The sequence below is a fragment of the Chlorocebus sabaeus genome, chromosome 11, assembly GCF_047675955.1.
Source record: "Chlorocebus sabaeus isolate Y175 chromosome 11, mChlSab1.0.hap1, whole genome shotgun sequence".
NCBI classification, from domain to species: domain Eukaryota; kingdom Metazoa; phylum Chordata; class Mammalia; order Primates; family Cercopithecidae; genus Chlorocebus; species Chlorocebus sabaeus.
This window is the reverse complement of record NC_132914.1, coordinates 93,684,214-93,708,445: the sequence shown is the minus strand read 5'-3', so window position 1 is coordinate 93,708,445 and position 24,232 is coordinate 93,684,214. Positions and strand designations below refer to the sequence as shown.

At 38.1% G+C, this 24,232-nt stretch overlaps 1 protein-coding gene across 1 annotated transcript in view; it reads left to right on the top strand.

Annotated features, from left to right (window-relative positions):
- CDK17 (cyclin dependent kinase 17) overlaps positions 1 to 24,232 on the top strand; it is a 115,752-nt gene that overhangs the window by 22,074 nt on the left and 69,446 nt on the right. The window lies entirely within an intron of this gene.

Sequence of the window (24,232 nt, the reverse complement as noted above, 5' to 3'; positions counted from 1 at the left end):
AAATGGAAACTCCTTTAGAGTTTCTTTTCACTGTTAAATTGTATATTTCATAGTACTTTTTCTACTGATTTATCAGTATTGTGGATTATTCATGTATCAATTGGTTTTATCCTTATCCTGTTTCTCATAGGATTCCTTTTTAGATTATTAAGCCTCTATGTGATCTGTTTCTCATCTTCCTTAGAACTCCTACTGGTTTTATGGTCCTCTGATTACTAAACTCTATTTTATAATCTTCAGAAGTTTAATTAGTAGGCCAGTTTACTGTTGTAACTCATTAAGAAACTGGCCAATAGTGTTAGTGGATACTACCTAATAAAGAGTGATGATTTATCTTAGTCTTTTATAACAGTATTAATATTTTCCCCACATTGCTTGTGATGAGACTAGTGTCACTGAACTGAGCTTTTAATAGACATTTGGGAAGCTGTCTGGTAGTACTGTGGAATGTTGGCTCCCGGAAAATACCACCAAAAATTATCTGTTGAGTATATTGCTTATAAGCATTTGTAGGGGGCCATGCGGGTGTTAATAAGAATGGCAAACCAGAAAGGAACATCAAAGTTGGGGTGTTTATTATTGAGGGTTTGGAGTCTGGTTTAAGTATTTCAATGCAAAACTTTATTAGAATTAGGTGAGGATCATGATATAATAGTTTAAGATTGGACAGACATACCAAGGCAAGAGTTTTGAGGTAAGCTTTTTCAGTGTCTTAGAAAGTGAACAATCATTTGCTGCTATTTATTGAAAAATTGAATAGTCTGATGTTGGTTTATGTGGGTTTTTTGGGAAGTTCCTGAAATGAACAATGAAGTTTTTTGTAACTCTTATCTGCCTGAGCAAGAGTTTCCTGGAATAGCAAAGTCATGTTGTTGAAGACAGTTGTATAGTGATAGTTAATATAGATTGTAAACTCAGTGTAGACAGTTTCAGTTCTCAGTGTCCATTTAGAACCACAAGAACCTTGAACATGTATTTATAAAAAGTCTGATTCTTAGGCTAGTTTGCAAAGACAGTGCATTCTCTTTGTTAATAGTTTGACTTTCAATTTTTTCTCCTGAGGAGTGAGGCCTGACTTTAACAATTCGGTGTCAGACATGCCCAAGTAGGCAGTTGGATAGTTGAGTCTGCAGCTTCATAAAGAGGTGAGGATCACTGTAATACCAGCAATTTGGGAGGCCAAGGCAGGTGGATCACCTGAGGTCAGGAGCTCGAGACCAGCCAGGCCAACATGGTGACACCCCATCTCTACTAAAAATACAAAAAATTAGCCAGGCGTTGTGGTGGGTGCCTGTAATCCCAGCTACTCAGGAGGCTGAGACAGGAGAATCACTTGAACCCAGGATGCGGAGGTTGTGGTGAGCCGAGATCGTGCCATTGCACTCCAGCCTAGGCAACAAGAGCAAAACTGTGTCTCAAAAAAAAAAAAAAAAAAAAAAGGTTAGGATCAGAGATGGAAATTTGGGAGTTACTGCGTATAGATGTTGTCCACCCAGAATGAGCCTGCCTAAGTAGGAAACATAGAAGAAAAATGCTTGTGCCAGGACTTAGGCCACACTGGTGTGTGTATATGTGGCTGAGGGTGGGGTAAAAGGGTGGAATAAATTTACAAAGGGGTGGCCAGAGAGGTTGGAAGAAAACCAGGATATTGTTATAGAGAAGCCAAGGAAAATGTTTTTAGGATGATGAAGGACTGGTCAAACTCCTATAATTATAGGCAGAAGCAGTGAAGATAACTGGTGTAGGTTAGTTGAGGAAATTTCTACCTGAAAGCTCTATGTTTAACTCATTTTTGTGTATATATGTATACACACAGGCACACAGTATGGGTTAGGGAAAGGGTCATGATATAATTGTGGATATTGGAGCTGGTTTGAAGTATACATAGGGAAGAGTGGGAGACCAAACAACAGAGAAATAGAGTAAGATTATTGGCCAGTGTTGAGGCCCGTTTGGGACGCTGATCAGACTGCTCTGTTGTGTGACTGACTATTCAGCAGTGCTGAGATGAGCTGGTGCGGATGTGGAGAAAGTCTTAGGTGGATTAGGATTGGGATGGACTAGGATATATTTGTGCATTACAGTAGACCCAAGTATATGTACCTTTCTGCCTTTGGAGGGGCTGTAGCGCTGTGTTGCTTCATTTATTTCTGATGGGCTCTCCTGATGACCTCACTTGTTTGAAAGCTTACTGCTTGACTGGTATTCAGCCCTTCTGAACTTATTTTACTTATGTTCAGAAGTAAATTAGTTCCCCCCTTTTCCTGGTTTCCACAAAGTCGTGAGATCTCCGGTGTTGCTTCTTAGGAAGAAGGGGCATTTGACCAAATTTATAAAGGAAGTATAAGAATTTGCCAAGAGGCCAGAGAATGGGATGAAGGGGAAGGGGTTAATTGTTCCTGGTAGAGGGATATGCTTGTACAAAGTTAAGAGGTCTGAGCAAAGCACCTTAAGGGAATAGAAGCTACAAATAATTTCTTTGAGGCAATGAAGCGCGCGCTTACTGTGTATCTCTGGAGATGGAGCTGAAAAGTAGTGGGGTCAGAACACAAAGTTCTTGTAAACCTAGGTGAAGAATGAGCTGTTGGCCCCAGAGATTCTTACTTAATAGTTTTTCTATGCATGTGCAAAATAAAGGCTGTTCACAGAGCTATTCAGTTCATGGCATTCTTCATGTAAGAATTGTCTAGTGGGAAAATCTGTTTGCAGATTAGTTATCTGAATTTGATAATATTTTCTTAGAAATAATAATTTTACCAATTTGGCTGCCATGTTACTCCTATCATAAAAGTTACTTAATTTCTCATTTTGACTGTGATTGGGGAAAAAGGGTTAGTGATACATAGCTTGCAATTTTATATACAGTACATAAATCAGATGTTCATAATTTGGGAGCATACAGTGACAAAAATAGTATATGTTAAATGCTTACTGTGTGCTAGGTACAATACATGCATTCTGATTTAGATCTCACATCCTGTTGAAGTAATTGTTTTTTGTTGTTGTTTTTTGTTGTTTGAGATGGAGTCTCGCTCTGTCGCCCAGGCTGGAGTGCAATGGCGGGATCTTGGCTTACTGCCACTTCCGACTCTCAGGTTCAAGCGATTCTCCTGCCCCAGCCTCTTGAGTAGCTGGGACTACAGGCGTGCACCACTACACCCAGCTAATTTTTGTGTTTTTGGTAGAGACAGGGTTTCACCATATTGGTCAGGCTGGTCTTGATCTCCTGACCTTGTGATCTGTCCGCCTTGGCCTCCCAAAGTGATGGGATTACAGGCATGTGTCACTGTGCCCAGCCATTGAGGTAATTGTTAATTCCTTTCTCTCTCTCTTTTTTTTTTTTTTTTTGAGATGGAATTTTGCTCTTGTCACCTAGACTGGAGTACAATGGTGCAATCTTGGCTCACTGCAACCTCCGCCTCCCAGGTTCAAAGAGATTCTCCTGCCTCAGCCTCCCTAGTAGCTGCAATTACAGGTGCCTGCCACCTTGCCCGGCTAATTTTTTGTATTTTTGGTAGAGACAGGATTTCGCTATGTTGGCTAGGCTGGTATCCAACTCCTGGCCTCAGGTGATCTGCCTGCCTAGGCCTCCCAAAGTGCTAGGAATACAGGCACTTTGGGAGCCATCGCACCTGGCTTTGTTAGTTACTTTCTCTGAAGAGGAGACTAATGCAGTTTTCTCAGTGTCATACTTCTCACTCTCTTCAGTGTTCAAATGAAGGAATCAGGATTTAAACCTAGATTAGGCTTACCCTAGAACTTATTCTCAGTTTCTCTTAAAGAAAGAGAACTTCCTATGTGCTATTTAAACCCTTTATCACTAGTGCCAAAGTTGTGTGTACCATAATTAACATTTCACTGTAGGTGTTAATTAAATGTAGGGATGTGTTAACCTCGAAGCTTTTGAGAAGACTGAACAGATAGTAAGCAATAATGAAGCAAAGAGATAATCTAGGCTCACATAGCCAATCTTTGGTAAACTAGAATCCATTTAATTCACCTAGTGGAAAATTCAGATAGCCCAAACAGTATCCTGTTTGTCAGAATTCTGGTTAATTCAAATATTACTGTTTTTAAATGTTTTTCTATATCCTCATAGGAAATCTTTCAACATGGTTTAAAGACTGTCATCTGTAATGTATATGCATGTTTTACTCTTTCTTCACTTTGTGTTAATACTTTATTTTTTTCTATTTATAATATACTGAGGTTTCCTAAATAAGTCAAATTAGAAGAATAGTTCTACAAATAAAAATGAAAACCTCTGAAAAAAAGTTGTGGCTGTGGAGTTTTTTTCAGTTGGTTATTCAGGTATACCTTTTCTTACTGTTTTGGTGAAAATCTACAACTTGGCCTTTACCTTAGAAAGATGGTAGAGTATGCTTGGAAATTGGTTCATTGTTATGCTGCCTTCCTGTTAGGATTGGTATGTGAGCAATTTCTGATTTTCCACTTAGCAAGTAATGTGATGGAGGATTAGAGTGCCTCCTACCCGTCACCAAATCACAAAACAGCTTTTCTGAAGATAATGGTAGTTTTATAGTTTTGAGATCAGTTGATTCGGCCCTAGGAAGACTCTATTTTGAGGTCTTTTTTCAGTATCTTTGAAATTAACTGGCCATATAAGGGAGAGATTTTTTTCCTTCACAGCTCTTCTTCCCCCAAAGAAAACCTTTACCAGAAGATTGAAGAATGCTGGCATTTTTAATATGTTGCCAAGTCTTCTACTGTTGCCAAGGAAAGTTGGCCACTACTTAGTGGAATTTGTCTTATAAAGGCTTTAATAATGTTAGTTTTTAAAAAATGTTACAAGTATTATTGTCATAGATTACAGAATGACAAAATAGCATTTGTCCAGTTCAGATGCCTCTTGGAGAGAAAGACTAGAAAGTTGTTCACACACACACACACACACACACACACACACACACACACTCTCTCTCTCTCTCTCTTTCTCTCTCTCTTTCTGTGTCTCTCTCTCTTTCTCCCTCCCCCGTCTTTTTAACACGATAAACAAATCATATTTACCTTGTGCCAAGTATGCTAATAACATTCTTAATGAAACCTACATGAATATTTAGAAAGTAGGTGATTTTATGAGATTTACAGTTTAAAAACATAAAAGGTGATACATAATACGATTTGGTCATGACTGAAAAATATGTCATGTGATAATTCAGTTATTTTTGAAGGGAAACAAAATTTCATTTTTTTAATTATTATTGAGACGGAATTTCGCTCTTGTTGCCCAGGCTGGAGTGCAATGACCTGATCTCGGCTTACCAAAATCTCCGCCTCCTGGCCTGATCTCGGCTTACCACAATCTCCGCCTCCTGGGTTCAAGCGATTCTGCTGCCTCAGCCTCCTGAATAGCTGGGATTATAATGTTGGTCAGGCTGGCCTTGAACTCCCAACCTCAGGTGATCCGCCCACCTCAGCCTCCCAAAGTGTTGCGATTACAGGCTTGAGCCACTGTGCCCAGCCGAAATTTCATTCTTAACAGTAGCTGTCAAATGTGGCCTTTTAAATATTTAAATATATATTTAATTCTTCCTGTTAAAATTTTGAGGCCCCTTAAAATGCTGTTTTAATTTTTTATTGTTGGAGTTAGGAGGTGGTTAAAGGGTGAATAATTAGCTGGGCTTCACAGGATATCTTTATGTCAGTGGGTCATCATATGTCACCATGTGAAGTCTGATCTTTTCAGCAGTTCATTTTGCAATAATCTGGTATTGTAGAATCTCTTATGCTAATTAGAGGATAAAGTATAAATGTTAACTTAGAAGTACATAATGAGAAATAATCTGGCTTGATATAACAATGTTTTAAGCGGGGGATGTGAGTGATGCAGTGGGGGCAAGAAGGGACATAAAGATTAAAAAAAAAATGTTTCTTTCCTTAAGAAGTTTATGATACGATGAAACCCAGAAAGTTTTTATTTACATAGCCAACTTGATCCTGGTAAGTAAATCAATTTAGAAGACCTGATTTCAGATCTGAGAGTTGGTTGAGAATAGCTTTAGGGTAGTGAGTTTTCAACCTTTTTGGTCTCAGGACCTCTTTATACTCTTAAACGTTACTGAAACAGGATACGAAAACAGAAATTTTAGGTTACAAACAATTGTAATTTACTTAAAAATAACAAATATTACGAAGTTAACAAATCTTAAAATTAACAAATCTTAAAAAAACTATTTTCAAAAATATGAGAATAGCATTGTTTTACATATTTGCAAGTCTCTTTAATGTCTAGCTGAATAGAAAACAGCCGGATTCACACATCTGCTTTTGCCTTTTAGTTTATTACAATATTCAGTGTGGTCTCTGGAAAACTCCATTGTACACTCGTGTGAGAGAAGTGTAAAAAGGCAAATAACTTAATATTTTACAAAAATAGTTTTTACTTCAGGATGCTCCCATAAAGGTTCCCCAGACCCCACATACTTGGAGAATCTCTGCTTTAGAGCAAAATCAAGTGGGTTGCCTATCCTACCTTTGGTCTTACTCTGAATTGGATATTCTTACAGGCTGTTTCTCTCAAGCTGTAGTAACTCATTAAATTCCACTTCTGGAATCTACTCACAGGTAACTTCTGTGACTAGTTGGAGCCGTAGGCTTTGTTGGAAATGGCAAGGCTTGCTAGCTGTGTCATTTCAGGTAAATGTATTCACATTTTGGAATGTTTCTCTTTTGTAAAATGGGTTGGGTAATACCAATTCATAAGACTTTGGTGTGAATCAAATAAAAAATTAAAGCAATATGCAGTTGCTAATCAAATCTTGCTGTTAGTAGGAGTTGGAAGAAAACATTGCCTGACATACATTCCAATTTTCTCATGTACATTTTGGTTAAATTTGCAGAATATCCTGAACTCTTGATAAGATTTGTGTCTTCCTTATTTATAAGTTACTCTGCAGGGACTTATTTTTAAAATGCCCTCCATTCTGTCCTTCTGTCCAGCTCTTACACTCGGGCCTTCTTAGAGCCAGTTCCTTCACAAATAAATGGGAATTTTACAACAAAAACAGCAAAATATCCTTCCCTAGGGTGTTCATAGTCTTGTGCTTAAAGAAACAATTAAGGAGTTGTTATATAAAAGATACATAGGAGGGCTGTGTGTGTGGTGTGGGGAGTACCAGTTCTGTCTAGACAGATGTACAGTAAGGAAAGGAAGGATTAGTTCATGTGTTCTCAACTGCTGATTTTTTTTTTCTTTTTTTGAGACGGAGTCTCGCTCTGTTGCCCAGGGTGGAGTATAGTGGCACGATCTTGGCTCACTGTAACCTCCGCCTCCCAGGTTCATGCCATTCTCCTGCCTCAGCCTCCCGAGTAGCTGGGACTACAGGTGCCTGCCACCATGCCCGGCTAATTGTTTTTGTATTTTTAGTAGAGACGGGGTTTCACCATGTTAGCCAGAGGATGGTCTCGATCTGCTGACCTTATGATCTGCCCGCCTGTGCCTCCCAAAGTGCTGGGATTACAGGCATGAGCCACTGCACCCAGCCCAACTGCTGGCTTTTATAACTCCTAAAAGAACATATTTTCAAGCACCTTATATTTTATATTTTAATATCATATATATATAATTTATATATATAATTTATCTAAATTATTAATATTTTTATATCTTTTATTTTAACACGATTGCTAGATAATTATATAGTGTGAAAAGTTAACTGTATTTTTTCCTTGTCTTATTAAAGCATATTTTACTAAAAGGAGAAAATAATACAGTATCAAATCTTTTAGTAGTTAGAATGTGTTTTACCTAAGAGTCATATTAATGGTTTTTAAGTACTTTTTTTCCTTGAATTTATAGGCATTTTCCTTATGTTGATAGAGGAACTGATGGTTAGGGGAAGTGTCTAAACTTAAATCTAACTTACTTAGAGAAAAATTGTACATTGATATCAGTATGTACTAGTCATTTTCTGTTTATTTTATTTTCGAGGCAGAGTCATCCTTTGTCACCCAGGCTGGAGTGCAGTGGTGCGAGCTTGGCTCACTGCAACGTCTCCCTCCTGGGTTCAAGTGATTCTCATGCCTCAGCTTCCTGAGTAGCTGGGACTACAGGGCCGCGCCACCACGAATTTTTGTATTTTTAGTAGAGATGGGGTTTCACCATATTGGTCAGGCTGGTCTTGAACTCCTGACCTCGTGATTCGCCTACCTCAGCCTCCCAAAGTGCTGGGATTACAGGTGTGAGCCACCGCGCCAGGCCTATTTTATTTTATTTTATTTTATATTTTATTTCATTTTATTTTTTATTTTATTTTATTTTTGAGACAGAGTCTCACCCAGGCTGGAGTCCAGTGGCCCCATCTTGGCTCACTGCAACCTCCACCTCCCAGGTTCAAGTGATTCTTATGCCTCAGCCACCAAGTGTAGCTAGGACTACAGGCGTGCACCATCATACCTGGATAATTTTTGTATTTTTAGTAGAGACTAGGTTTCTCCATGTTGTCCAGGCTAGTCTCAAACTCCAGACCTCAAGTGATCTGCCCATCTTGGCTTCCCAAAGTGCTGGGATTACAGGCATGAGTCACTGTGCCCAGCCAACCTTATTATTATTATTTTTTAAAAGAAATCCTTACCACATATACATGAGATATATCTATGACATTATTAGGATAACTAGATGGGCTGATAGAAAGATTGCTCAGCACAATTTTCGTTTATAAGAAATACTTAATTTGGTTTTTTCCTTTTTCTTAGTGTTGTCAAGTTTTTTCTTTTTTTTTCTTTTTTTTAAGACGGAGTCTCGCTCTGTCGCCCAGGCTGGAGTGCAGTGGCCGGATCCCAGCTCACTGCAAGCTCTGCCTCCCGGGTTTACGCCATTCTCCTGCCTCAGCCTCCCGAGTAACTGGGACTACAGGCACCCGCCACCTCACCCGGCTAGTTTTTTGTATGTTTTTTAGTAGAGATGGGGGTTCACCGTGTTAGCCAGGATGGTCTCGATCTCCTGACCTTGTGATCTGCCCGTCTCGGCCTCCCAGAGTGCTGGGATTACAGACTTGAGCCACTGCGCCCGGCCAAGTTTTTTCTTTACTTTTAAAGAAATCAACCAGAAATGGTAGAGACCGTGTTGGTTTATGTAAAGAACTCCTTTCATGAATACAGGGCTTCATCTCACAGCAAAAAATTAGTGAATTTGAGTGTTTTAACATGTTTAAGGTACATAGTTATATAGATATGTATATAGATATATACTTTTTTTTTGTGATTGTTTGAATTACCAATTTGATTAGTGGACGGGTCCTGAGTTATTTGATTCACTAGATTCTTGTTTTTTGGTGAATACACCTATCACAGACCTACTTTTTTGAATTCTAACTTGAAAGTCAGTAGTGGTACTGAAGCCCTTTTTCAAACTTTAACATGGATTTTGTAGTAAAATTGAATAAGACAGCAATTTCATAATACCACTTGTAGCTTCCAGCAACTATCATGACATTTTGTATTCAAACTGTTTGTTTAAAGAAGACTTTATAGTTACTTAGGGTTTGGGACTCTATTGTGCTCCTTTCCAGCCTTATTCATTGTGCCTGTCCCTCTCTCTGTCTATCTTAGAGTAGCTTCTTTTTAAATTTCTTCTTCCAAGGAATCAGCTGATGCTTCTAAGGCAGAGTCTGGAGCCAGTATTATGGTTTCATATCGAAGTGTCAAAGTACTTCATTTTGTAGTGAATGTTAGACGAAAATGTGGAACACATCAACAATTGGAATATTAAAAGGAGGATATTTCCTACTTAGATTTATTTTACTTATTAGGGAACTGAAAATGCCTTTTAAGAATGAGTGGCAACAAGATTGGCCTGTGCTCAAATTTTAGGAGGCACAGTGCCCAGAGAGGGCTCCAGAGCTCTTTTGCTGGCTGCCTCCTCTGGAGCAGCTGACTGGCCAGCTGCAGAGCACATTGATCTGGTCATGATTGCTTTCATTCTGGAGTAGAGCAAGTTCACACAATTTAAATCAAGAGCCACATTAGAAGCTCCTGACCTCAGGATAACTTCTCATTTCCTACCTTTGAAAGAGGGAACAAGAGGGAACAGTTCAGTCACTTCCTAACATCTAGCCACAAAAATGCATGGGAAGATACAGCCACATCTAAAGATTGTGATCTCCTGATTTTCTTTATAACTTAGGTAGATTCGGAATACCATCTTCCAGTTTTCCCTCGGAATAAAAGGAACAGTAGTCCTAATCTACGGTTCTGTGTTGAATAGAGAAATAATTCCTTCCCTTCCACAGGCTCATTTTTTTTCCTATTGAACTTTTCCTAGGCCATTCATATAGATGCAGCCTAGATGAAATAGACTTGGACTGTTTGTAAACTCACCCTTTTCCTAAAATATCATACTGGAGTGTGACATTTCTTACCTGTGTTAGATAGCAGACCAGTGTTCCTTGACGTATATATTTTTAAATGGATGCTTTCTTTTGGTAAATTTAGGCCTCCTGTTGTTCTCTGAGTGTCCCTACCAGTCACTATAAGGGATTTTTTTTTTTTTTTTAAAGTAAAGATGAGGACTTGCTGTGTTGTCCAGGCTGGTCTTGAAATCGGGGCTCAAGCGATCCTCCTGCCTTGGCCTCCCAAAGTGCTGGGATTATAGGAACGAGCCACTGTGCCCAGCTCATTATAAAGGATTATTGAAGTTTATTTTCTAGAGATTTCAACTTTGCTTCTGCTGTGACTCACATGCCAGCATAGGTAATTACACATATGGAACACTAAGTTACTGGATTGATAAGAGGGACTGAGAATTTTGAGTAGTTCTCACCTGTTAAGTTGTAATTGTACTGTTTTCTGCCATTCATTACTGAGAATAATATTAAATGATAGTTCTGAATCTGCTCTAGTTCATTAAGTGTAATTCACATTTTCTTATTTCACCTGTTAGTAACAAGTTCTAATGCTCAGAATGTGAGCACTAAATAGTAATTGAAGAAATTAACCACAGACTTGAGAACTATTTTACTTTATAAGTTTTTTTTTTTTTTTTTGAGATGGAGTCTCGTTCTGTCGCCCAGGCTGGAGTGCAGTGGTGCAATCTCGGCTCACTGCAACCTCTGCCTCCCAGGTTCAAGAGATTCTCTTGCCTCAGCCTCCGGAGTAGCTGGGACTACAGGCGCACACCACCACACCCAGCTAATTTTTTTGTATTTTTAGTAGAGACGAGGTTTCACCATATTGGCCAGGCTGGTCTTGAACTCCTCACCTCATGATCCTGGGATTACAGATGTGAGCCATCACACACAGCTATAAGATTTCTTAACAACAAAGGAACTACTACTTTGCTAGAAGTCTCTGTGCTTGACTTGGAGGACATACTGAGTTACAGCAAAAAAAGTAAGAGCAAAGGTGTTTAATTAGAAATTCATGAAATGAGGAAAGAAAAGGAAATAAGGTTAAAATATGTGTAGGTGTTTTATAACTATTAAAATTCCGTTGACTTATATAGTTAGTCAATATCTTTCTACTCAGAAAAAAGAGAAAAAGATCCAGATATTTAACAGAAGTTGCATATGTTTGTGTACCTTCCTGATAATTGATGGTATTGAGCTATCTGTAATCTTGGTTAAATCCTTGTAAGACCACTGATAACATATTAATATTTACTACCTCTGATTGTCCAGAGTTATGGGTATATTATATCCCTAGTTGAAAGTCTGACTGATTTATTAAAAAGGATCACACTGTGGGTGTTAGCCTTAGTCAAACAATTTAAACAAGCATGGGGTACTACAAACTGATTTTTTTTTAAATGTGGGACAGTGCTGCTTAAGCCACTTATAATTTCACTTGTTTTTCAGAGATGATTTTTACTTGATGTCTGTTTGTCCCGGATTCTGCGATACACTAGACATAGTAATATATGAGATATATGATAGTGGCTGTGATTTATTACACCTAGAACTAAGGGAGGTTTTCAGATGGATATTTTACTTTCCCTTATGTGAGGGACTGGGTCATACTGCTTATAAAAGAAATGACTAAAATGGCCTGCTGTGTAGGAAGGGTAACATCTGTGTTCATACAATAAATGGATGTGGCCTAGTTCTCTGGTGGAATGTCTGACACTTGCCAGTACTGTTCTTAAAAAGAGTTGGTTAATAATTTTAAATAATTTGATTTCATTTAAAAATACACTGGTCAGTCTAGGAAAGGTGGATAGCAATGGAAGGTATTTGCTAGAGGCTTTTTGGCCTTCCCCGTGTCTGAAATCTCTTCTCAGAAGTGTTGAAATGTAACCAGGAGTAGAAAAATTTTCCTTACTAATTGTGGAATTGAGTCTGGAATTTGTCTTTCTGATTTTGCCAAAGGAGAGATATTCACAGTCCTACCAAAGGAGGAAGGAGGAATACTTACAGGTCTCCTGTAGAAGTAATATTGAAAGTATTATCTGCTTTATATAAACCTAGTTTTTAAAAATAAAAACTTTTTTAAAAAATTGATACAGAGTCTTGCTATGTTGTCCAGCTGTTCTTGAACTCCTAGGCTCAAACAGTCCTCCCACCTCAGCCTCCCAAGTAGCTGGGATGATGGGTGCGTGGCACCACGCCCAATTTCTATAAACCTAGTTTAAAAATACATAAGAGAAAAATCAGATAAGTTGATCTCATTAGGAAATAATTTGTCAAACATATTTTGGTAGCATAGTAAGTGTGATTTGTTAACTTTCATATAATTTGATATTGCTAAAATTGCTTTTAGGTATAGGTTTTCTTTTGAAAAAGATTATCAAGAGGGTTCTGACTATTCAGAAATATTGCTTAATTTCACAAAAATTGAAAGGAAAGGCAGTTTGTGTTTCATTCATAATCTACACATAAACCAACTTATTTGTGTGAGGTTAGTGAAGGAACACACAGGATTTGCATTTTGTCTTATCAGGGTTTACTAAATAGTGATTCTTGGGTGAGTCTTAAGTTTTGAGCTTTTGTTTTCTCCTTTATATAACAGGAATGGTAAATTATCTTTTTTACTTAATAGAATTGTTTTAAGAGTCAAATAAAATTATGGATGTAAAGACTGTGTAAACTCCATAAAGCTAGGTGATGTTATTCATGTTATTTTAACAGTAAATTGATGAATGAATTATCCACTTTGTAGAATAATTATTTTAATGATTGGCATAGGGAAGATAATGTACCATTATCAAATATCTCATCTTTGAGAAAAAAGCAATTTTATTTTTATTTAACATTGATATATATTTAAGGACAGTTTTAAACTCTTTAATTTCTATGGATAAATGTATAGCAAATATTAATAAAATGTATAGACATTCAGCAGTTAATAGATTGGCAAACCTATTTGTGATATATATAAATAGACAAAAGTTTGGTGTCTGAAAATTTCCTCATAACCAAGTAATGCTTTTGCCCAGTTCTGCACCTTTTTTATATACCTTGATCCTGTCTCATATTTGTGAGGATTTCCTGAGTCCTTGAATATGCTTTATTGCTTTTCCATGGTGCTTGATGAAACTAAAGGTAGGACCAAATTCCCAGCCCAGTAATTTTGTTTTCAAGGAAATTGTTGAAGTTCATTTGTGAAACATAAAGAAAAATATTTTCTGTTTTTAGGGACTCAAGTAAAGAACAAACCTATGGAAGTGATATCCTATAGTGTGTACCGTCTTGATGGTACTCACCTGAGAGTGGTTGTTGTTAAGGAGTATATATTTAAAGCACAGAGGAGAAAACTATGGGAAAAGAACAGAGCAGCCAAAAACCAAACAACACAGCCAAATGATTTAACATAAGTATGATTGGAGTCCTCAATGAAATGGGTATGTGAAAAGATGATTGGTGACATTAGTCACCAGGAATATACAAATTAGAATTACAGTGATATACTGTTCATCAGAGTGGCTAAAATTTAAAAGGTAATACTTGTGTTTATGAAGATTTGGGTCGCTGGAACGCATTGCTGGTGGGAATACAAAATGGTGTGGCCGTTTTGGAAAACCAGGAATTCTTTAGAAAGTTAAAAATGTATCTGCCATGTGACCCAGCAGTTTTACTCAGGTATTTACCCAACAGAAAGGAAGACATTTGTCCATAAAATGATTATACAACAATGTTCATAGCAAATTTAATTGCAGTATTGACAAACTGAAAACAATGTTCATTAACAAGCAAATGAGAATATGTCGTATCCATATAGTAGAATACTCTTAAGCAATAAAAAGAAACAAACCACTGATACACAGAACAACATGGATTAATCTCAGAATTCTTATGCCAAGTAAAGAAGTTACATGTATAAGAGTACATATCCTTATGTGATCGATTTATGTGAAATTCTAAGGAGGATCATGCTGTAAGGGACTGAAAGACAGGAAGTTGCTAATGGGACTACTTGGTTACCTTCTCGCACTGTAAACCTCTAGCATTTTGAGATGTATAAAGTTCAAAAAACAGTATTTATTTATTTGTTTGTTTGTTTTGAGATGGAGTCTTGTTCTGTCGCCCATTCTGGAGTGCAGTGGCACATCTTGGCTCACCGCAACCTCTACCTTCCGGGTTCAAGCAATTCTCCTGCCTCAGCCTCCGAGTAGCTGGGACTACAGCCGCCTGTCACCATACCCTGCTAATTTTTTGTATTTTTTTAGTAGAGACAGGGTTTCACCGTGTTAGCCAGGATGGCCTCCATCTCTTGACCTCGTGATCTGCCTGCCTCAGCCTCCCAAAGTGCTGGGATTACAGGCGTGAGCCACGATGCCTGGCTCAATGATACTTATTTTTTACAGTCACAGTCTCTTGAAAAAGTAGCACTTCATGAAATACTAGAGTGCTGTGGAAGCCCTGTACAGGGGGCTCTAATTTTTTATTTTTTATTTTTTTGAGGGGAAGTCTTTGTTGCCCAGGCTGGAGTGCAGTGGCACCATCTCAGCTCACTGCAGCCTTCGCCTCCTGGGTTGAAGCAATTCTCCTGCCTCAGCCTCCCAAGTAGCTGGGATTACAGGCACCCAACACCACGCTCAGCTAATTTTTGTACTTTTAGTAGAGACGGGGTTTCACCATGTTGGTCAGGCTGGTCTCGAACTCCTGACCTCAGGTGACCCTCCTGCCTCGGCCTCCCAAAGTGCTGGCATGAGCCACCGTGCCTGGCCAGGGGGTCCTACTTTTAAAATGCTAATTGATGACCTGTTTTCTTCTTTTTGTAACTGGAGGTGATATCAACTTTGATTAGAGATATAGAGTATATATCTATGAATCATTTCTGTAATTATCTTTGTCCCTTCAAGTATTTTTTTTTTTTTTTTTTTTTAAGATGAAAGAGCTCATGAATTCTTGATAAATGTGTGAGGTCTTTTTTCTTTCATCACTGTACCTTAGATACTGAGAAGACATATCTAGAACATCTGATTTATGGTATGGAAATCATTTTAGTCAGTGTCAAACCCTCTATCCCCCTAACTCCACCAGCAGAATGATAGGTGAAATACATTCCTCCAAGATCATGTTTATGTTTATGTTTGGTGTCCTCTCGTTAATATCATCATTACTGTGGGCTATGTTTGGACTGCTTGCTTTCCAAAATAAAAAAATTGTATGTGATTAGAGCCAAGGGCCAGAGATACATCCCTAGAGCTAAGAATTGCTTTACGTTTTTGAAGGTTGCTTAAAAATATTTAACAGAGACTGTATATAGCCCACAAAGCCCAAAATATTTACTGTTGGGTCATTTACAGACAAAGTTTTCTTACACCTAAACTTAGAGAATCCTCCAATAGTGTTTTTCAAAACCAAGATTTTATAAAAATCAAAGTGGAGGCTGGGCATGGTGGCTCATACCTGTAATCCTAGCTTTTTGGGAGGCTGAGGCGGGCATATCACTTGAGGCCAGGAGTTTGAGACCAGCCTGGCCAATGTGGTAAAACCCCCTCTCTACTGAAAATAGAAAAATTAGCCAGGCATGGTGGTGTGTGCCTGTAATCCCAGCTACTCGGGAGGCTGAGGCAGGAGAATTGCTTGAACCCGGGAGGCAGAGGTTGCAGTGAGCTGAGATGGGACCACTGCACTCCAGCCTGAGCGACAGTGAGACTCTGTCTCAAAAAAGAAAAAAAAAAAAATCAAAGTGTGCTGTAAATATCTTATGTTCAATTAGTGGTTTTATTGATTTGAGGAGGCAGAGTTTACAATAAAATAATTGAGCCTTTGTTGGTCAGGTGCGGTGGCTCACGCTTGTAATCCCAACACTTTGGGAGGCTGAGGCAGGCACATGAGGCTGTGGTCAGGAGTTTGAGACCAGCCTGGCCAATATGGTGAAACCCCGTCTCTACTAAAAATACAAAAATTAGCCAGGCGTGTTGGCGGGCACCTGTAATCCCAGCTACTTGGAAGGCTGAGGCAGGAGAATCACTTGACCCTAGGAGGCGGAGGCTGCAGTGAGCTGAGACTGCGCCATTGCACTCCAGCCTGGGCAACAGAGTGAAACTCTATTTCAAAAAAAAAAAAACTATTGACACAATTTATGTTCTACAAAGCTCACACCCTTAGTGTGTATAATTTAATATTTTTAACATATTTATCGTTGTGTAACCATCACTGTAATCTAATTTTAGAACATTTTCATCACCCCTAATAAAAGCTGTGTACCAGTTTCTCTCCATCTTTCTTCCATTCCCCTATCCCTCTGATCCTGTAAATAATAAATGAGGCCGGGTGCGGGGTGACTCATGCCTGTAATCCCCAGCACTTTGGGAGGCCGAGGCGGGTGGATCACCTGAGCTCAGGAGTTTGAGACCAGCCTGGCCAACGTGATGAAACCCTGTCTCTACAAAAATAAAATTACAAAAAAAAAATAGCTGGGTATGGTGGCGGGTGCCTGTAATCCCAGCTACTCCGGAGGCTGAAGCAGAATCGCTTGAACCTGGGAGGCGGAGTTTGCAGTGATCCGAGACTGTGCCATTGCACTCCAACCTGGGAGCCTCCAGAGGAAGACTGTCTGAAAATAATAATAATAATAAAAAATGAAATTACTTAATTCCCTAGTTTGAAATTAACAGAAGTGGACCACCATTTTGCTGTCTCTGGAAAAAGGGGTTTGTTGAGTAAATAATAAGGTAAACAAAGCTACCAGAAAAAAACAGAAGTTTGAAAAACCAAAATATTTGTATGCACTTTACAAATCAATGTAATTGCAATTGGCAACAAAATGTAATGAAAACATATCCTGAGATAATATCCCTTAGCAATGCATTAGGTTATTAATATAGGAGAGTTCTTTGACTAAGTTTTAAAAGTCCATGAAAGGACACATGAAGTCATAGTTTAATTTCCATCATTTTTTCTTTCATTTATTCAGTAATGCTGTATTCTGTAGATTTGGTGAAATGTGGCATGTTTGATTCAAGATAAATATTAATGAAAAGTTAACTATTACAGAAAGACTCAGAACATCTCAGGCAATAAAAATATCAAAGTAAATTACTAGAAGAAGATTTGGTCTAAAGAAAAAACCTACTTATATTTGAAAGTAATGAAATGGCATTCATCTAAAATTTTAGCAATTCAGTCCTTTCACTAATCCACATTAATCTTCTCTTCTGATGATTTTTGAGTAAGTGAGAATTTCAGGTTTTCACATAAATGCCACATTTGGGCCTTAAACATTTTTCCATCTTGGTATGCATGGGTGTGGGGAAAATTTTTTTTTCTCCCATTTCTTAAGGTTTTGATTCTGTTTTGTAAGATCTGTATATTGCCTTTATTATAGAAGACAGAGGGTCATTCTTTTCAAAGTTTGGTGTATTAAAATAGATACTCTTATTTTGGTATTGATTATTTAATTTCCTCTTAAGTCATGAGAAAACTCAAACAGCCTAGTTTAACTAGATTTTGTAACTGTAAATATTTGCAAAATATTACCTTAAATATTTTAAATGGAGAAAAAAAATCATAGAGGTATTAAGCTATTTTCCTTCAGCTTCAAACTTACCCATTGAAACTGCTTTGTGAGTTTGGAGCCGGGATCCTACAGACTATATTTCTCTTTTGTAACTAGTTTCCTGTTACATTTTGCCAATAGATGGTACCAATGGGAGATAGGAAAGTAAAAGAGGAGGGACAAGGGACTTTTCTCCTTTTTGTTTACTTCCTCTTCCTGTTCATGTCTTCACAGCAAAAAAGCTTCACCCTGGTAGGAACAGGAGTGGCAAATGGTTCCAGTTTGCAGTTTTTCCACACTCATAAAACCATCTTCATCATATCCCGTCATAGATGCCAGCATCAACTAGCCATTTCCTCCCTCTCAAAAATCTGGGTTCCAGCTTTGCAGGGTTCCCCCTCCAAGCTCTTGACGTGTAATTTTCTTTGCAGAGGTCTGGATCCCATTTCATAGGGTTTCTTCTTCAAGCCTCTGAGTTTTCATAATTCCTACGACTTCTCTTTGTTCCTCTCAGCTCTGGTACTGGTAGTTGCTTTTTGCATTACTATGTCTATGATATTTGTCTTCCTTTTTGCCTTTTCAGTTCTCCAATTTTCCTGGTTAGCAACTTTTATTAAATTATCTGTTAAAATTACAGGTGTAGTTTCTGTCTCTTGACTGAACCCTGCGTAATACACTGGTCTAAATACGAGGCCTTTGCCAACCAAAGTCCCGAAGATCACATTAATAGCTACTGAGCCTCTACAATGTGCTGGCCTTTCCCTGTTCTCGGTATCCCGTCGGATGTCTTCTGTGGTCCCAGAGCTGCCTGGGTATACGTCATTATCACACTGCATTGCTGTTGTCTGCTTTTCTGTAGTGTTTCTCATCTTGAGGCCAGTGCTGATGTCTTTAGTCTCTCTGTCCTTAGTTCCTAACACAAGATTCATATAAACTAGGTGAATTGTGACAAAATTATCTGATGAAGGGAGAGATCTTATTTTGATAATTTTCAGCATCTAAAATTCTTCAGAAAATGAGATGTTTAAATCAGATCTTAACCTGGTATCAAAGATTATGTGATACCCTCCAGAAGTCACATACCTGAGGCTTGATTAGGTTTTTCTAGTTCATTTGTTCCCGAGATTGAATATGCCTCATTCTCACCAGCATATCTTACCAGCTCTTGTAAAACTGTTCCAGAGAAGAATGTAAATCTATCAGTCAAGATACCTTTCAGATGATCAGGCCTCTGCCCATCATCTCTTCCACCTCCATTGCGCTTGTAGGGTGAACCCTGTTTCCTTCAATGTAATTTCTTCATTAGTACCTAAATGTATGCTGGATGCAGAGTCATGCTGAGAGTTTCTAAGACTTCTAGATATTTTGATTACAGTATACTTTCCTCTCCATTATTTAGTGAGGTCACCTTGGCCTGTATACCCTTCCAGACCGCTTCCCCCATCATAGTGCATGTTATAGCCCCCCCGTGTCATTTCTGTCTTAATACCTTTTAGTGTAGGTTACTTTCTCTTAAGTATAATTAAACAAATTTATAATTACTATGTCTATTCCTGCTTTATTTCCTTTATAGTGGAGATTTGTCAACTAACTATGGATAGCTTGAATGTCTTAGTTTACTTTATGTGGATTTTTAGAGGAAAAAGTAAATATGTCTTTGAAATTTCTATGTACTTGTTAAGGGATGTAGATAATTTGTTTTCTATCTTTCAGAATTTTGATGGGGATTTGGTTTAAACCTTTACTTTTTTTGCTGTTTGAGTTCTATAGTATAAATCTTTTTAAGAAATTGTGTTTATTTTTGTTTACTCTTGAATTGTAATACATCATAGTATGCTAATTAATACAGTGTTTGTCTTCAAATGCCAAAATGTTGTGAAATTGTGAAAATTGTTTAGATATATTCTTTTTCTTGGGAATATGATAGGAATTGCTGCCTACTTGAAATTAGGCATGGCCATGTGACCTGATTTAGCCAATGAAATCTGAGCAAAAGTAACGTATAATACCCATAGATGGACACTTTAAGAGTGAGTTTGTATAGGTAGTACTTTGCCACTGTTTATCCTCTTGTCATAGTGGCAGCTCCTTCAGCCTAGATCCTTGAAGACTTGGAGCAGAGCCTCCAGTCAGTGCTCAGTGGATGTATAACATGAAAGAGAATAAAATCTTGGTTATTATAACCTAGTCAAATCTGACGCTACAGTTGGTATCAATTAATATGTCTTCTTTAAAGGAATATTTCTCAAATAAACACATCTCAGATAAAAACAGTTGTTCTCCCATGGTGTGTGTATCTTCATGTTTGTCCTTAGTGGTTATAACAATCTGTATAAATTATGAAGAGAATCTGCTGGAATGATTAGTTAGGTGCTTTATTTGTGGATCAAATAGTAGCAGGTGTTAGGTATGTTGGTGGGCCAAGAAACGAAGGGAAACCAAGAATGGAATGATACATCTTCCAAAAGAGAACAAATTTCATACCCGATGACATCAAATTTTGTACCTGATGATGTCAGATATAGGCCATTTGTTTCAGGAAGAAAAAAAAAAAGCCATCTGACCAGTCAGTTTTGGAAAGTCATCTGTTGAGAATATACAGTTACCTAGTGGCAGGTCTGGGAAAAAGAAATTCGCTCTTTTGACTCTAGCCATATATCCTTTTTTTTTTTTTTTTTTTTTTTGGCGGCTGGTGTGGGCAGGGAGTGTGGAGATCGAGTCTCACTCTGTCACCCAGGCTGGAGTGCAGTGGCTTGATCTCAGCTCACTGCAGCCTCCACCTCCTAGGCTCAAGCCATTCTCCTGCCTCAGCCTCCCAAGTAGCTGGGGTTACAGGTGTGTGCCACCACACCTGGCTACATTGTTTTGTATTTTTACTAGAGATGGGGTTTCTCCGTGTTGGCCATGCTGGTCTCGAACTCCTGACCTCAGGTGATCTGCCTGCCTCGGCCTTCCAAAGTACTGAGATTACAAATGTGAGCCATGTGCCTGGCCCCTGTATCCTTTTTATTATCAAAATATTTCACCTTGCACACTTAGTAAGAAACAGGTAGATAAATATATGTATACATTTCACTTACTCTCTGAAAATCTACTTTTACTTTTTAATTATGCTTCTGTTTTTATTTTATTTTTTCCTGAATTTTTTTTTTTTTTAAACAACTTTGCACAGAATTTTGTTAATCGTAATTCTGGACTTATGACAGGATCCTCACTGGTCCCTGCATAATCTGCATATCTGTGTGTGTATATAGTTATACAGCAATAAAATAATATCTGTGAACCCAACTTCTTAAATATTGTCAGTAACTTAACTTTTTATGTGCTCTTCTCCTTGCCTCTCCCTAACTGGTAACTATCATCATAAACTTTATTTTAATCCTTTGTATTTTTAGAAAGTATCATATATAGTTTACCTAAACAATAAATACATTGTTTTTTAATGAAAAGTACTAAATGTAGTCTTCTGGGACTTCTTTTTGTTAAAGATCACATTACTAATATTCGTCCTTATTGCATGTGGTTGTAGTTCATTCATTTTCACTGCTGTGTAATATTCCATTCTATGAATTACCATAATTTTTTATCTATTATCCTGTCTGTAATATACATTTAAGTTGTTTCTGGTGTTATGCTATTACAGACATGTTGTTGTGGTCATTTCTGTTCATATTTTTGGGTAAATATGTTACAGTTTTTCTTCGTTATGTACCCAGGATTAAAATCTCAGGATACCTTTCTCAGGAAGAATTTGAATTTACTGGCCTAATAATATTACTAGTTAACTTTTCACCAGATAAAATAAGCTGGTTTGCTCTCACAGAGAAGGTAGGGCATGTACAACCCAGCAGTGCAACCTCTCAGTGCTTGCTTTGTCATTTAAAAAGGTTGGTTTTCAAATGACTAGGTAGGGTCATTTGAATCTCAGAATTATCAGTAGCCTACTATAACCTTTCTGTAGTTGTACTTTGAGAAATACATTACTTATATGCAAGCTCACGACTAGGAGTGTTCATCACATAACTGAGATGTAAAATAATTGCCTTCTCGTCTCTCCTGTTTTTGTTTGTTTGTTTTTTGAGTCAGGGTGTCACTTTGTCTCCCAGGTTGGAGTGCAGTCATAGCTCACTGCAGCCTTAAACTCCTAGACTCATGTGATCCTCCTGCCTCAGCTTCCTAAGTTGCTAGGACTATAGGCACATGACACCACATCTGGCTCTTTTTAAATATTTTTTTGTAGAATTGAGGCGCTCACTGTGTTGCCTAGGCTGGTGTCAAACTCCTGGCCTCGAGATGCTCCTGCCTCAGCCTCCCAAAGTGCTGGAATTATAGCCATGAGCCACAATGCCTGGCCTGAGCTTCCTTTTAATGGGCTTTTTTTCTCTTTTGTATATAACCATTTGTAAATCAGAATGAGGCACTACCTCAAGTGGTTACAATTGCTCTCTTGGTTCTGTTCTGAGTAAAACCATTATTATCAGAAGCATCAGATGACATTAATAGATCACTTTCTGAATTCTCTCAAACTGAACAGCTGTTTAAAACAAATGCCCTTTCTGTGGGGATTTATCATCTACAAATCAATTTATCATTCAGGATGGAAATACTTACATTCTGAGTGACATTTAAATCAGATTTTAATTAAATTTTGAATTTTAATTTATTGCCCAACAATGTATACAAAAATATGTTTAAAGAAAATAATGAAAATAAGTTTCAGTTGAAAAATATTATCTTGTGAAAGTCAGAGGGATCTAAGGGATTATTTATACAAATGACGGTGTTGAGAAACAACCTTAATAAACCTGCTCAAAGCTTCTCAGCTACTGGTTATTTTTGTCTAAGTTCTTACTGAACTCGGGAGGTAATGGGTAGGGATGTCATTTCATGTAGGGGTTCAAATATCGTGAACTATAATGTCTTAATCTCTACAAGCTTAATAGAGGCAGCCAATTAAATGTTAAGGCTTAGCACAGTAACTCATGCCTGTAATCCTAGCACTTTGGGAGACCCAGGTGGGAGGATTGCCTGAGTTCAGGAGTTCAAAACTCCATCTCTACGAAAACAAATATTAGCTAGGTGTGATGGTGCATACCTGTAAGTCCCAGCAACCTAGGGGGCTGAGGCAAAAGGATTACTTGAGCCTGGGCAGTGGACGCTTCAGTGAGCCATGATTCCGTCACTGCACTCCAGCCTGGGTGACAAAGTGAGATCCTGTCTCAAAATAAATAAATTTTATATATGTTTTCACATGACTCAAACAATTTTCATGTAAAGTTCATTTTGAGTATGTGTGCTGTTATTTGAATTTTTGGCCTTTGAAATAATTATGAAAACATTTATTGTTATTATCTTGGAGTTTCACTCATTTGCAGAATAACTTCTTTCTGAAAATGATATAACACCTCCCAAGACTAAGTAATATTAACAGAGTTAATATTTTATCCTTTTGCCCTCAATGCCTCATATATTGCTGGGGACATGATAGGGCCTCTGTGTGAATGTTTGTTGAAATGAACAAATAATACTTTTTAACATATAGGAGAAAATCTAAGCACAGCAGTTTGTGAGACAGTGATCAGAAACTTTGCCAGTTAATAGATTGACTTCAGTAAGGGAGCCAGAACCTAAGTCAAAAAAGATGACTACTCTCTAATACTATATTAGTATTTGCTATCATTCATTCATTCTGTTGTAGGTATTTATGAGTACTTGTTGAGTGCCAGGATTTGTTCTAAATGCTGAGAATACAGTAATGACCAAATATATTAATTCCCTGTTCTTAAGGAGACCACATTCTGGTGGAGGGAATCAACAACAGACCAATATAGGCTGGGCATGTTGGCTCACGCCTGTAATGCCAGCACTTTGGGAGGCTGAGGCGGGCAGATCACAAGGTCAAGAGATCGGGTCCGTCCTGGCCAACATGGTGAAACCCCATCTCTACTAAAAATACAGAAAAAATTAGGTAGGCATGGTAGCACGTGCCTGTAGTCCCAGCTACTCCGGAGCCTGAGGCAGGAGAATTGCTTGAACCCAGGAGGCAGGGGTTGCAGTGAGCCGAGATTGAGCCATTGCACTCCAGACTGCATAACAGAGTGAGACTCTGTCTCCAAAAAAAAAAAAAAGGACCAATATAGAATGTTAGCAAGACTGTGGAGAAAATTAAAGCAGTTAAGGGGAATACAGTGTTAGCTGGGTGTAGAGTTCTCACTGTTTTGTATAAGGTGACCGGGGAAGTGATATTTGAGTAGAACCTAAAAGGAAATAAGGAAATGAGCCATTAACATTTTGGAGAAAATGCATTCCAAGCAGAGGAAGGGCAAGTGCA